The 14,457-nt window shown below is 35.3% G+C and overlaps 1 protein-coding gene and 1 non-coding gene across 3 annotated transcripts in view; both read right to left on the bottom strand.

Annotated features, from left to right (window-relative positions):
• Positions 1 to 14,457, bottom strand: part of ZNF804B (zinc finger protein 804B) — a 506,235-nt gene that overhangs the window by 275,584 nt on the left and 216,194 nt on the right. The gene's annotated exons all lie outside the window — the stretch shown is intronic.
• On the bottom strand, positions 13,207 to 13,315 carry LOC146399981 (U6 spliceosomal RNA). The gene has a single exon (XR_014817013.1). It is a non-coding gene; the product is annotated as a U6 spliceosomal RNA (small nuclear RNA).

Here is a 14,457-nt window from a genome sequence, read left to right as displayed (position 1 = left end):
CATACATGTGCACACACCTTTTACTGTGCCCAGCTGTTGAGTCAGATGGAAGGAAATTATAGATGTCTGTCAACCTAAATGTCATAGAAGTGAGGTCTCAGTTCTGGCTCAGCATCAATCAATTGTACTTTATAGCTCATTATGTCAAGACTTTCAAAATTTCTATTCAAGTTATTCACACACTTTTGCCCCTTAGAGTACTGATTCATTTCTTTTTCTTTGTCATTCTACATTGTAAATGTTTTAAATAATTTAATAAGAAAAAAACATATTGCTGCTTTAAAATAAATAGCCAGTGATGACCACACTCTATATGTAGTAAAAAGTTTAAATGCTGTTAGATTTAAATCATTATATTTAAACCATATTAGTTCAGAACCTCGCATTCAGAGTTTTCATCCAAAAGCACAACATATTGGTTAAGGTAGGCATTGGTAAAGATACTAGTGACAGGCAATTAAAAACCCACTTCCAGAGTTCCCATCGTGGCGCAGTGGAAACGAATCCCACTAGGAGCCATGAGATTGTGGGATCGATCCCTGGCCTCGCTCAGTGGGTTAAGGATCTGGTGTTGCCCTGAGCTGTGGTGTAGGTTGCAGAAGGGGATCAGATCCCTCTTGCTGTGGCTGTGGCATAGGCCATCAGCAACAGCTCCAATTAAACCCCTAGTTTGGGAACCTCCATATGCTGTGGATGTGGCTCTAAAAAGACAAAAAAAAACAAAACCAAACCAAACCCCACTTCACTAAAATATGTCAGAAGGCATATTAAACATGAGGGAAAATTGCAGTCAAGGGCCAGCAAAAAGGACAACACGAGAGAACAATAGCAATGGAAGGGGCCAGCATAAATTAATGCAATGTATTTTCTGAAGGAAGACAGATTTAAATTTAAATGATACAAGTTCCTTTGCCTAAGGAAGAAAAATTATTCCTTAGCATTCCTAAGATAACTATTTCTATGCAGAAAATACAGGAAGGAGAGACAAGCTACTTTCTTTAAAAATGCACACAATTTGCAATTGAAAGACTTTCCCTGTTTCTTCCATTGTTAACATCGAATTGGTATGATACGTTTATAAAAACAAATGAACTAGTACTGATATATATGATCTCCTGAAGGTCACAGCTTATTTCTATTTTCTTAGTTTTCCTGAATGTCCTTTGCTGTTCCAGGATCTCATCCAGGATATGATATTGCATTATGGTCATCATATATTCTTAGATCCTCTATGCTGTAACAGTTTCTCAGACTTCCCTTGTTTTGGGTGGTCCTGACAGTTTTGAGTAGTGGTCAGGAATTTTGAGCAATGTCTTTCATTTGGGGACTGGCTCTTTTCCTCATGACCAGGCTAATGTTACAGGTTTGGGGAGAAAGACCAGAGAGATAAACAGCTTTCCTTATTACATCATAACAAAGGAATAAATTATGAACATTATTTATCACTGCTAAAGTTAAACTTTCTCACCTGGCAGAAGGGGTATCCATTAGGTATTTCTATTATAAATTTACTCTTTTTTTTTCCCCTCCTTTCCATATTATACTCTTTGAAGAAAGTCACTCTGCATGTCCCTGACTTAAAGAGTAGGCAGTTCTGTTTCCCATCCTTGAAGACTGAATATCTACATAAATTATTTGTGACTCTACAGCACAAGAGATGGGTCTATTTTCTCATTTATTTTGTTATTCAATCCCTTATTTGTATCAATATAGACTCTTGAATATTTGTTATACTTTGTGCTAAAATCCAGTACTACTTTATATATTTTATTGCTCAAAAATATTCCAGTTTTTGACACTGGCTTCTATTTTAGTTGACTCTTGTGTCTCTTCGACATAAAACCATCAGTGAGATATTTTTGAATACTTCTTTGCTTTCTAGCATAACAAGATGCTCCAGGATTGTCTTGTGTTATTCCCTGCCCAGCCCTAGAATCAGGAAATCAGGGACTTCTCTAATGATCCTTGGTTTCTTTTCCTGGAGAATGATATTAGAAACCAAGATATGGTTGCTAAGTGTACTCATTGCTACTGGGTGTCATGGCCTTCTAGGCCCTCTCAGCTGACAAGATAATATACCTATGCATACTAACCTGTGTGTATGTATGTGTATATGTATTATAAATACATATATATACACACACATACACACTTCCTCCCTAAATATACTTCTTCCATTGCTTATCTATAATCTCCCACACCAACAGTAAGAAATCTGGTGCTAGCTCTATAATTTGTCATCCATTATTTATTTAATTGTTCAATCCCTACTGATTGATTTTTATTTATTTAATTTTTAAAAATTTTAGTAGAGTATAGCTGATTAACAATGTTGTATCAATTTCTGCGGTACAGCATAGTGACCCAATAATATATATTAGTGAATATATGAATATTCATTCATATATATATATATATATATATATGATTTTTCTGCTATCACACTGATTCATTTCCAAATTTAGAGGCAAATCCTGTTGCTTTTAGAATATTTATTCTGTGTAAACAACACAACATATAATTTAAGAAGGTATATAGATACATACCTTCGTTCATTCTCTCATACCTACATCAGCAGCAACATAGATTTTAACAACAAAGCAAGTCTTCCTCCAAGGTTTGTTCTTGTTTCCTTATTTAGTGGCATAACTGAATGGGACCAAAATTACAAATAGATTATGTTCCAAATGTTTGCTTTCCAGTCGGTTACTTGGAACTTGTGGCTTTTGTTTTAATTGAAACACTTTATAAATAATGATAAGATTTCTAGGCTAGCTCACAAAGACCTGTTTAACCCAGAATAAAATTATCAGGGTATTTATTTGCAATTAAAAGTAATAGAAAGTAACATTTGTGAGTACAAAGGGAAATATGAAAACAATGACATAAGTAGTGTTGTATTGATCCTAGATATAGTTGCTTGGGGAAAAAAAAAAACGTTGAGAGTAAGAAGTCCATCTAAGGCAGAGAAAGCATCTGCAAAGGGGCAAACCACATGGTGACTTCTGAAATTGCTGGGACACACAGGGTGTGATGTAGAGTGGATTTTAATGAGCCTGGTCAGGTAAGCAGTAACTTTTTTATAGTAGACTTTCTATGCCATGCCAAGAAGATGGGATTTAAATTTAGGGGAATGGGAAGTGAATGACGAACATGCAAAAGCATGGCAAGATCTGATTTATGGCTTAAAAACATTATTATGATGACAATCTTAAGGTTGGTTAGGAAAAGGGCGACCAAAGAGCAAGGTCAATTACAACAATATTGGAATAGTAAAGATAAGAAATGAAGGCGTGAACTAAGTTAGTAATCCAGTACTCTTGAGAAAGGGGAAAAGTGGTCAGATAGAGAGATGATAGACATTTGTCCTCAATTTTTCCTTGTCATTGGGATGAGGGAGGAATAAACATCTATAGTTTCCCTTTTACTGCTTTGAGAGATGGAGAAGTTAAATGGCATCTGTTAGTGCTATTAATAAAGAGAAAGGACATTTTAGGAAGAGAAATTTGGAGGAAAAGGTAAAGTACTTGAGTATCATAATTTGCACCAAAAGTAGTCTTATCGTTCAGCCATAATTCAGATAATTTTATAGTAATTTATAGTGGCAGTGATTTATTAAGATACCTGCCAGGAAATGCAAAACAGAGAAGGTACAGAGGTGTTAACAAAAAATGTATGTGTATTTATAAGAAAAGATTAGCAAAGATGTATCTTCTGAACTATAAGAAGTGCCAAGATAAAAGAAATGAGATGAAGACAGTATATACTGGATCTCCCTGAGAGGGAAAAAAAGAAGTGGGACAAAGACCCAAGGAGTCACAAAACCAGGTTCCAATCAGCAGCTGGCACCTTCAGTCTACCTGGTGGTGGGCATGTTTGGGATACAGGGAGAGATTTGCCTTTGGGAAGAAAGGAGAAGTGGGTTGTTTCTTTGTGCAAAACCTATCTTGAGTCAAATGCACATTTTTTTATGATAGTGGAATAACACCATAGATTATTTTAGTTGTGATTTATACTCATAAGATCTCCTAGGAATATTCTTGGGATATAATTTGATAAAGTCTTCCTTGCCAGCAGGACAGCATGTCTATAATATGCTCTATAGCCACAGTGTATTTCATGTGTGATTTAAATTTTATAACTACTTATAATATTTTGTGATAACGGTTCAATATTCTAATGACTTAATTTCATCATTGTCCATCTATTTCCCCATATGCAAACCTAAGATCTTCTTTCTATGATATTTCCATCTTCCCTCTCATTATGTCGCATATTGTTTATACACCTGTGGGTACAGATAGAATAAAACCCTAGCAATGGAAAAGCAGATGATATAAGGGGATCTCTGGAAATGTGAAGCTAATGAAGGTCTAGTCATGACTTAGCATTCCTTTTTCTTCCAGAAAACAACAACATAAAAAATTAATGACATTATCAACAATAAAATCAAACAATGTGAGCCAGGCCATCAGCTGTTTCTTCATGTGTGTCAGTTGAATCCAATCCAATCCAAAAGCTGGCATAGAGCCTGGAATTAATTTTTTTATAATTATTTTTATTTGTTTCCATTATAGCTGGTTTACAGTGTTCTGTCAATTTTCTACTATACAGCAAGGTGTCCCAGGCACATATACATACACACATTCTTTTTTCTCACATTATCATGCTCCATCATAAGTGACTAGATATAGTCCCCAGTGCTATACAGCAGGATCTCATTGTTTATCCATTCCAAAGGCAATAGTTTGCATGTATTAATCCCAAATTCATAGTCCATCCCACCCCTTCACCCTCCTCTTTGGCAACCACAAGTCTGTTCTCCATGTCCACGATTTTCTTTTTTGTGGAAAGGTTCATTTGTGCCATATATTAGATTCCAGATATAAATGATATCATCTTGTATATGTCTTTCTCTTTCTGATTTAACTTCACTTAGTATGAGAGTCTCTAGTCCCATCCATGTTGCTGCAAATGGCATTATTTTGTTCTTTTTTATAGTTGAGTAGCATTCTAGAATTCATTTTTATACTTTATTTCTTCTCTACGTAAAATGGACCCACTAGAAACTGATGAATAGGACCAAGTTTTTATACTCTTCTCCTGTGCTAAGCTCATTATACTAATGAATGTGATACAAATAAATGAACATGATTAAAACAAAGCAAAAAACAATTTGTTTTTAAGAAACTGTAGTAATACATATGTGATGAACCAATAAATGGGGAAGACCTCTAAAAAGAATCATTAGTCTTGAAGGATGGCATTAAAGATTGGAACATTGGAAGACTCCTGAAGTGTAAACTTGAGTCAGACAGAACTTGAATAAATTATTTGAAAGTTTTACCTAATTAGAAATAGTAGTCAAATTATGAATGTCGGGGTGCAGTTCTGAAAATGATGAGGAGTGTCTCATTTTTCCTTAAAGGCAGAGTTGTGCCTTTCACAGCCACCTGGTGCTCCCATCCCTGTCTTCACCAGTGCAAGGAGCACTGGTGACCAGTAGCAGCCACTGTCTTCAGGGGCACATTTGGAATCCAATTACTTCGTTGCCACTAGTCACTCTAATACTTCATCAGCTAAAAAATGCAAAGAGCTCAAAAAAAAAAAAAAAGAATACAACAACAGCAAAAACAGAGGTCAAAGACTAAAATTAAAAGTCTCCAGTGGAGACTTTTAGCTTATCATTTGAAAGCTTCCATGTCAACAAATATTGTCTGCTTTTTAAACCAAACACATCTTTTCAGATATTTTTGAGGCCCTATACACACACTCAAATAAATATAATACAGGTTATGAAAACTGCATTCATTCATTAATTTATTAAAAATTCAGTTCTAATCTGTTATGAGAACTAAGAATTACACCAGCCTAACAAGAATATGTTAGCAGTCTAGCAGAAAATACAGACATGAATATTGTTAAAGTATAATTCAATGTCCTTTGGTGTCATTGGTGTTAAGAAAAGATTCCTTTCTCACTGTCTTAGAAATATGACAAATACCATCCTGAATATAAGACTTAAAGGATGAATAGGAGTCTGGAGAAATAAAGATGGGTGATGGATTCTAGATAGAATTGAAATAGCAGGATGGATAGCATGAAGGCCTGACAGAGCTGGACAGGAGTGGGAATCATGAACAATCAGTCTCATGCAGTGAGACGTACTGGGAATGGATTGCGCAAGATCTCAAACAATAAATTAAGGAGTCTGTTTTTTGTTGTGGGGGAATCCAAGCTCCAAGCATTTGAGAAAAATTTTATATCTAAGTTAATTCTTTGACAAGGTCATTTTTTTGGCGAGGTAACTGTGAGTAGTATGAGAAATTCACTAAATATTAAAATACGGAGAAAAGTGTGGGGAAGAGAAGAATTTGAAAACTTAGAAAAGATGCATCAAGAGCCAGGCAGTGACATATCCTCCTAAGGCTGGGGCATCTGGGAGGTCTGAGGAGATCAGACATTCCCTATAGTGCTAGAAACTAGCAGGGGCCGTCCTGTCAGGTTTAAACATTGCTCACATTTGGCCATTGATGGTGACATTGAACCAGTGAGGTTAAATGTAGATGAAAACTTACCTATTAAAAAAAAAAAAAAACTATAAGGCTCTTTTGACAGACTTTGGTATACAAGGACATAGAAGTGGAGGTTGCTTAGTGGTTGCCAAAGAAATCACAGGGAAATAGAGCTGAAGATAAACCCTGAGCTGTTCATTTTTCTGCCCTTGCTTCCATTGCCGCAACAATTTAGCTGTTGATTTTTTATTTATAGTTTTACATATCGGGCTTCTGTTTAAATTTTGGTTGAATAAATATTTTAATTATTAAAAAAACAAAATTGGGAGTTCCTGTAGTGGCGCAGCAGAAGCAAATCCAACTAGGAACCACGAGGTTACAAGTTCGATCCCTGGCCTCACTTAGTGGATTTAGGATCCGGCGTTGCCATGAGTTGTGGAGTAGGTCGCAGATGTGGCTTGGATACCACATTGCTGTGGCTGTGGTATAGGCCGGTAGCAACAGCTCTGATTAGACCCCTAGCCTGGGAACCTCCATATGTTGCAGGTGCGGCCCTAAGAAGACAAAAGACCAAAAAAAAAAAAAAAAAGAAAATGAATGCTGTGCAAGACTCATAAGTTTCCTTTATATATAATTCCCATCCTAAGATATTAATTATTATATCAATTAGTTCTCTGCAATGATTCTGAATTGTCTTTAATTTTCTCATTTTGCTATGAAGAATTTTTCCACAAATCTTAATAGGTTCTATGGACAGCCTTGGGAAATTCTAGCTTTAACTTAAGCAACACATATAGACTCCACTCCCCAGTGTGGTATTTATAGCATGTCCCAGCAGTTTGGAGTACATTCCTCTCAATATCAAGATGCTGTAAGGAATTTTTCTGGAAATAGACCACTTGGGTTTAAGTCTTGGCTTTGCCTTTATCCTGACAAAATTTAGGGGTAAATTAATTAATCTCTGTGTTATTTCAGTTGTCCTATCATAAAATGTGAGTGAACATAGTATCTTCTATCTTGGGTGACTGTGAGGATTAAATGAGTTTATATGTGTAAAATATATGGAGCAGCGCCTCTCCAGAACAGGAGCTACATGAGTTCCAGCTACTACTATTGGCATTATGTAAGTCTCGGGGCTTATTAAGAAATTGAGCCAGCCTATTAACTTTCTTTAACAGAATTTGCTCAGACTGGTATACCACCTAGAAAGTTGTTTGCTTACTCTTTGTCTCTCCCTACTGTAATATATGCTCCTTGAGAGTAGACAGTTTCATCTATTTTGTTTGTTAAGTATTTCTAGCAATTAAAAGGGTGCCTATAAAATAACAGGTACTCCATGAATAACTGCTGGGTGACTGAATGAATAAATTTGTATTTTACAGAATAGGAGCTAATTTAAATGTCCCTTCAATGCCTCGTGTGTTGATACTTTGATATTTACAGAGCCATAAGGCAACTCGAAAAATACCAAATGTAAGCAAGGGACATCTAAAACCTATTTATTTCTCCAGCACTCAGAGCAGGTACACTTTTAGACTCACACATAGCAATGTGGGGGCCCATTGAAGGTTTTCCAATGGAATCCCTCAAGACTATTCGTGCATCACAAACAGAGCTGACACCAGGATCAAGAAGAGGAAGGAGGCTTGGTGGCCTCTCCAGGATATACTTGAATCTGTGCTCTACTTTCCATAGGTACTATCCTCATCCAGCACAAAATTAGGCATGTTTGTGTGTATGTGCCAGAGATGGGGGTATTCCATCTATATTGTCTAAGCTCTACTGAGACAGGTGTGTGTGGGTGTGTGTGGGTGTGTGTGTGTGTGTGTGTGTGTGTCTAGAGGGTATAGTGTATGAGGGAACATCATTTCACTGCTCCTAAGGGCAGATATGCCCAATCAGATCCACTACCTATAAAGAGAAAGGCTCTTTTCTTCTCTGTCCAGTCAAGCTTTTGTGGAGCTGATTAGACTCAAACTTAGAGAATGAAGTTGGGCATAGGAGATTGACTTCTATGAGAAGAGACATAATGATACAATTGGAAATAGAAAATAAACTAGAAAGTCTGGGAAAGCAAGGAGATATATTTTACAAAGTCAGAGAATATCTGGGCAGTGGCCTACATGAAAGAAAACTGGAGGCCAAAATTTGGAGAGTTTTAGAAAGTGTGGCTGTGTATAATGTGATAAAATGCTCCTTTTCTCATCTCTTCAAGACACTTTGGTTAAAAAAAATAATAATAATATATTTTTTTAAAGATTTTGGAACTCCTGCTAGCAATCTTTGGAGATATGCCCTTGTAGAGCAGGCCATCTGGTAAGAGCAGTGCAACTGCTATTTTTTTTCCCACTCGTGTTGCTCATGATTGGTTTACATTGAAATTCTCTTTTAATTTATGTGTCATCAATGAAATAAGCATTTAGGCACAGTAACTCTGGATGAGGAAAAACAAGGCCTGTAAGATTTTAGGACATTTAAATTTTTCTAGGTTTCTGTTGACCAGCAAAATCAATATCCTAAATTTCCTCTAAGAATTGGTCAATTTTTGGAATTAGGTATCTAGAATACAATTAATCATAAATGTCATGAAATAGCTTAGAAAACAATATTGCGGAGTTCCTGTCTTGGCGCAGCAGAAATGAATCCGACTAGGAACCATGAGGTTGCAGGTTCAATCCCTGGCCTCTCTCAGTGAGCTGTGGTGTAGGTCACAGACATGGCTCAGATCTGGCGTAAACCGAGGCTGTGGCATAGGCCAGCAGCAACAGCTGCCTGGGAACCTCCATATGCCGTGGGTGAGTCCCTAAAAAGACAAAAGACAAAAATTATATATATATTGCTTGTTTTATGTGTCAAAAGTGCATAAAATAAATGCACAGCTATTGTCTCTGTGTATTTAAGGAGTATGAACGAACTGGTACGTAAATAGGGAAAAATACTTTCATATAATCATACTGGTACTGAATTTTACATAAACACGTGTCATATAATATTTCAAAATTTCCTACAACTGAGTGCATTAGTCAGAAGTCAGTTGAATAAAATAAATTAATGGGGAGGAGTTAGAATATAATGAAAGAACTAAATCAATCAGATTTAAAGACATTTACTCAAGTACAGTGAAAATTAAGTGTAAGATATTATTTATGATGAAATTTATATAAGATGAAGAATCAAGGAAACAAAACTGATTTTATGAAGAAATTGTAATAACATAAAAATACTCGTTGTAATATTAAGTGAATAAATCACTATACATATAATGTATAATGAAAACTATGAAAAAAATCTGCTGAGAAAAGAAACCTGGAACAAACACATCCAATATTACATGGATTTTGAGAGCAAGCCTGGATGATCGCTTGCTTCCTTTCAAACTTCCTATTTTTTCCTATTACTCACAACAAACACTAATTCAATTTACAGTAAAAATAACATCAACTAAATACTTTTAAAATGAATGAAATGAAGCCTTGCTCCAATAATGTCACTGCTTTCCTCCAGACCCACTACTGAGATCCTATTGCTCCATTTGTATATTACATAGGTATTCTAGCATGTATTTGAATTTTTACGTGTTTGAAATAAGCAGTTGTTTATTTCTGGTTGCTTTGTTGGCACTTTTTTGGAGAGTTGTATAAGCTTTGCGGAATATTTGGTAGAGGACAGTAATTCCACCATATCTTTAGTGCAAATAGTAACAACTCTTTTTTGAATCATTGACCTTTCTTGTTCATTAGATTATGCAGGCCAAGTAGCTAATAAAAAAGCAATATTTCATTTTACCTGCTCTACATCTAATTAACAGTTCTTTTTCTTTCACTTACCTCTTTTTGCTGTTTTTTCTGTTGAATATCAACCTAGTCTCATCCTTAATTTGCAAATACTAATCTGATCATCAAGGATTTGGTTAGGCAAATAGAATCTGCCTCATATTTTCTGAATTTCAACATTCTTAAGAGAAGCTGATTCAAATGGTTTGTAGATATAAATACTGAATAAATAAATGAGGGATAACAGAAAAATCTACAAAAATGATTTGTAGAATAACTAATGAGCAAATTTATGCAAAGAAGACTGTTTTACTTATTTCACACCTTTTTGCTAATGGTAATAAAAACATTTAGTAAAAATAAAGGCAATATGTTTCCTACATTTTGAAAGCATTAGAATTAAACACCAGATTTCATAATGGAAAAGCACATGTGTAAAGAATATCAAAAAACTAAGTATTTTTAAACTAGCATTTTACATGCATATCTTGTTTTTGTGCCTTATTGCACTTTGCAAGTACTGTGATTTTTATAAATTGAGGGTTTGTGGCAACTCTGCATCAAGCAAGTCGATCTGACACATTTTTTTTTTCCAGCAGCATTTGCTTACCTCATGTCTTTGTGTCACATTTTGGTATTGCTTCTAGTATTTCAAAATTTCTCGTTATTATATTTGTTATAGTGATCTGTGATTATTGGTTTTTTTTTTATGTTACTATTGCAAAATACTATGACCAGCTGAAGGCGTAGATGATGGTTAGCATTTTTTATCAATAAAGTATTTTCTAATTAAGGTCTGTACATTTTTATACATAATGCTACTGCACATTTAACATACTACACTATAACATAGTAGAGTGTAAAATAACTTTTATATGCACAGGGAAACCAAAAATTGATGTGACTGTCTTTATTGTAGTAGTCTGTAATATATCCAAGGTATCCTTGTAGTTCAGGCATTTCCTTATGTTGTGCTGTCTTCTTTTAATAAATCATGTAGCCTCTACAATACCAACAACTAAATACAACAAAGAAAAGTATCCTTATTTTCACAAGAAAAGTTTAAAAATATATGTGAGAAGCACTCTTATGGCTATTATAAACAATAGTTATACAAGTCCCAAGATTCAGTTTTCTGATTTAAAATAAGACATTGTTTTAGGCAAAATTCTAAAATGACCCACCAAGATTCTGTTTGCTAATCCCTGAGACTGTGAATATGATTATGTTATCGTACATGGCAAAAGGGAATTTGAAGATGTAATTAAAGTTACTAATCATATGACTTTGAGATCATAAAAAATTTGATCCTAAAACCATCCCATGTGCCATTTCAAAACAGGGAGATTTTCTCTGACTTGTGGCAGAAAAGGTAGTCAGAGAATTTATCTATTAAATTTATCCAACAGATGGGGCCACAGACAAGGACCTGAGAGTGACCACTAGAAGTTGAGAGCAGTTCCTGACCAACAGGATACAAGAATATAGATTTAAGTCCTACAGCCACAGGAACTGAATTCTGCCAACAACTTGAATGAGCTTGGAAGCAGATTATTTCCCAGAGACTCTAAGTAAGAGTTCAGCAAGGCTGACACCCTGTGAGGCCCTGAATGGGGCACCCAACTGAGCTCACTTTGTTTTCTAATCTACAGAATGAAGAGATAATAGTTGGGTATTGTTTTAAGTCACCAAAATTCTGTCAATTTGCGAAGAAAGACACCTTAAGGAAGTAATACAGAAATGCAGATGGTTTAAACCTTAAATAAGCATAATTCTCTCCAAACTCCAAGGTCTAAGGAAAGACAGGAAGGAGGGAAGTGAGAGAGAAGATTAGAATTATTATAAAGCACTGTCAATAGATGGTAAAAAAGAGTTATCATTTAAACCACTGATATTCAAAGTATGATTTTTAAGCAATATAATCTGTTTAAGACCAAACTCTTAGAAGAGAAAAAAAAAGATAGTAAGAATGTTCCAAGATTTTTAACACCACTTACAACATCAAAGGCTAGATCATGATGGATTTCTTTTCCCATACCATCCATCCTCCAGCTTTACATTGAAACCGTAACAGAAAGGAGGAGGAGCTGACAAAGGGGACATAAAAGAATAGCCAAGGCTTTTGATACTTGAGGATTATGGGGAGTGAGGCAGAAGACGAGCAAGAAATGTTAGTATTCTCATTTTTGCCTCTCATTTTGGAAACTATCTCAAGAAGTCTCTATGTTTCGCTCCCTGCTTCAGGCTACTCAATGAAAGGCCCTCATGGAATGTGACCTTCTGGACTGAGGCCATATCAAATATGAGCCTGCTCGTGTGGAATGTTGAAGAAAAAGCTCTGATATTTAGCACTCTTGGGTCACACAACTGGTTTTAGATTTTTTTCCAAGAATTGTTTTGATTAGGGCTCATGGTGCTGCTTCATTAATTAGTGTTTTGCAAATTGAAGCATAGTTGATTTCCAATGTCCTGTTATTTTTCAGGTCTACAACAAGGCTACTCATTTATATTTTTTTAGAGATTCTTTTCCATTATAGGTTATTACAAGATACTGAACTTAGTTCCCTCTTCTATACAGTAAATCCTTGTTGCTTATCTGTTTTATATATAGTAGTTTATATCTGTTAATGTCATACCAGTTTATCCCTCCCCTCCTTCTTCATGTTTTGCAACCACAAGTTTGTTTTCTATGCCTCTGATTCTGTTTCTGTTTTGCGTATAGATTCATTTGAATTATTTTTTAAATTCCACATAAAAATTGAATAATATTAGTTTTCTCTCTCTGATTTACATCACTAAGTATTATATTCTCTAGGTCCACCCATGTTGCCACAAATGTCAATATTTCATTTTTTATGGCTGAGTAATATTCTATTATACACACATACCATATCTTCTTAAACCAGTCTTCATTGATTAAAAATAGGGAATGTTTCATAAATTTGAATGTCACTCTTGCACTGGGGCCATGCTAAGCTTTTCTGTCTATATCATTCCAAGTTTAGTATATAAATTTAAAAGCAACCATGATTTAGTGTTTTTTTTGTTTTTTTTTTTTCTAATGGTTCGTTTCAATGCTGCTTTGATTTCTCCCTACAATAGAGAAAAGTATCTGTAGATATTGTTAGGCAAATGGCCACTGGAGGCATCTGATTACAGTGTTGGCCATATTCTAAAACATCAAAAGAGAGGAGAAATTGCATTTTTATCATTGAATGGCCACTCTAAGCCTTAACATTTGGTGGCCCTTGCGTGGAACAACCAGAGCTACAGCTCAGATTATTCTCTTAGGGAAACTGAATGTTAGTTTGGGGGTAATTTTCATAGGTTTTCTGTATCCCTGATGAAGAGGCACTAATACAGAGGCCAAGATAGCTCCAATGGTTAGTCATCTTATTTATGGGCAGTGCAGGTTGAGATGTACTCCCTCGTGAAAGAAAGAACATCAAGTTTCCTTATAAATTACCTATTGTGCTGGTTAGCTATAGTGAAGATACAGTCACACCTGGGAAGCTTATAATTGAATCAGAATCTCTGAGGGTGGGACCACGCCATCAGTATTTTCTAAAAGTTCCCCAGGTTATTTTAAAGTACAATTAAAATTAGAAACCACTGATTTAATGGAAGGTCTACTCATGCGTATGTATAGCGAAAGCAACAATAATTGTTACTGTGTGAAGCAGTGTTAAAGGGTCTCCTCTTTCCTCCCCAAGTTCCTTTAGTTGTAATTTTTTTTTCAGATGTTAATTTTACTTTATTGGTATGTTTTTAAAGTGCAAAAGCTATGGCTTTATAGTTAAGAAGGAAAGTACTCTGTACATTTGTGCATAGTAATTTTGTTTCATTCTCTTTCTTATCTGCTCTCTTTTTTCCTATTTAAAGTACAATGTATTATAACTAGAATGAGGCAAATGATTCCTATAAAACTTATTGCTGTCAAAACTCCTTTCAATGTAAGACCATCTCTGGCAAGTAGAGGAGTAGAATTTAGGGGAATCAACAGAGATGCCTGGGCAACATTAAATACTGTAGACTTTGAGGAGTTCGATCTAGTGCTCGTATTGCCACGTAAATTCGGTGGCTTTTCTGTGTCTCTCCATCAGGTTGATGTTCAGGTCTGTTTGTGAAAATTTCTGGTGAAAATGTAAAACATCTCCTTGGTACCAGCT

This window comes from Sus scrofa, chromosome 9 (assembly GCF_054392235.1).
Source record: "Sus scrofa isolate SSC_HxYL_T2T_F1_AM1 chromosome 9, Sscrofa_HxYL_maternal_Yorkshire_Landrace_v2.0, whole genome shotgun sequence".
In the NCBI taxonomy this organism is placed as follows: domain Eukaryota; kingdom Metazoa; phylum Chordata; class Mammalia; order Artiodactyla; family Suidae; genus Sus; species Sus scrofa.
Note: the sequence above shows the minus strand (reverse complement) of the source record. Positions and strands in the feature narration are given on the sequence as shown.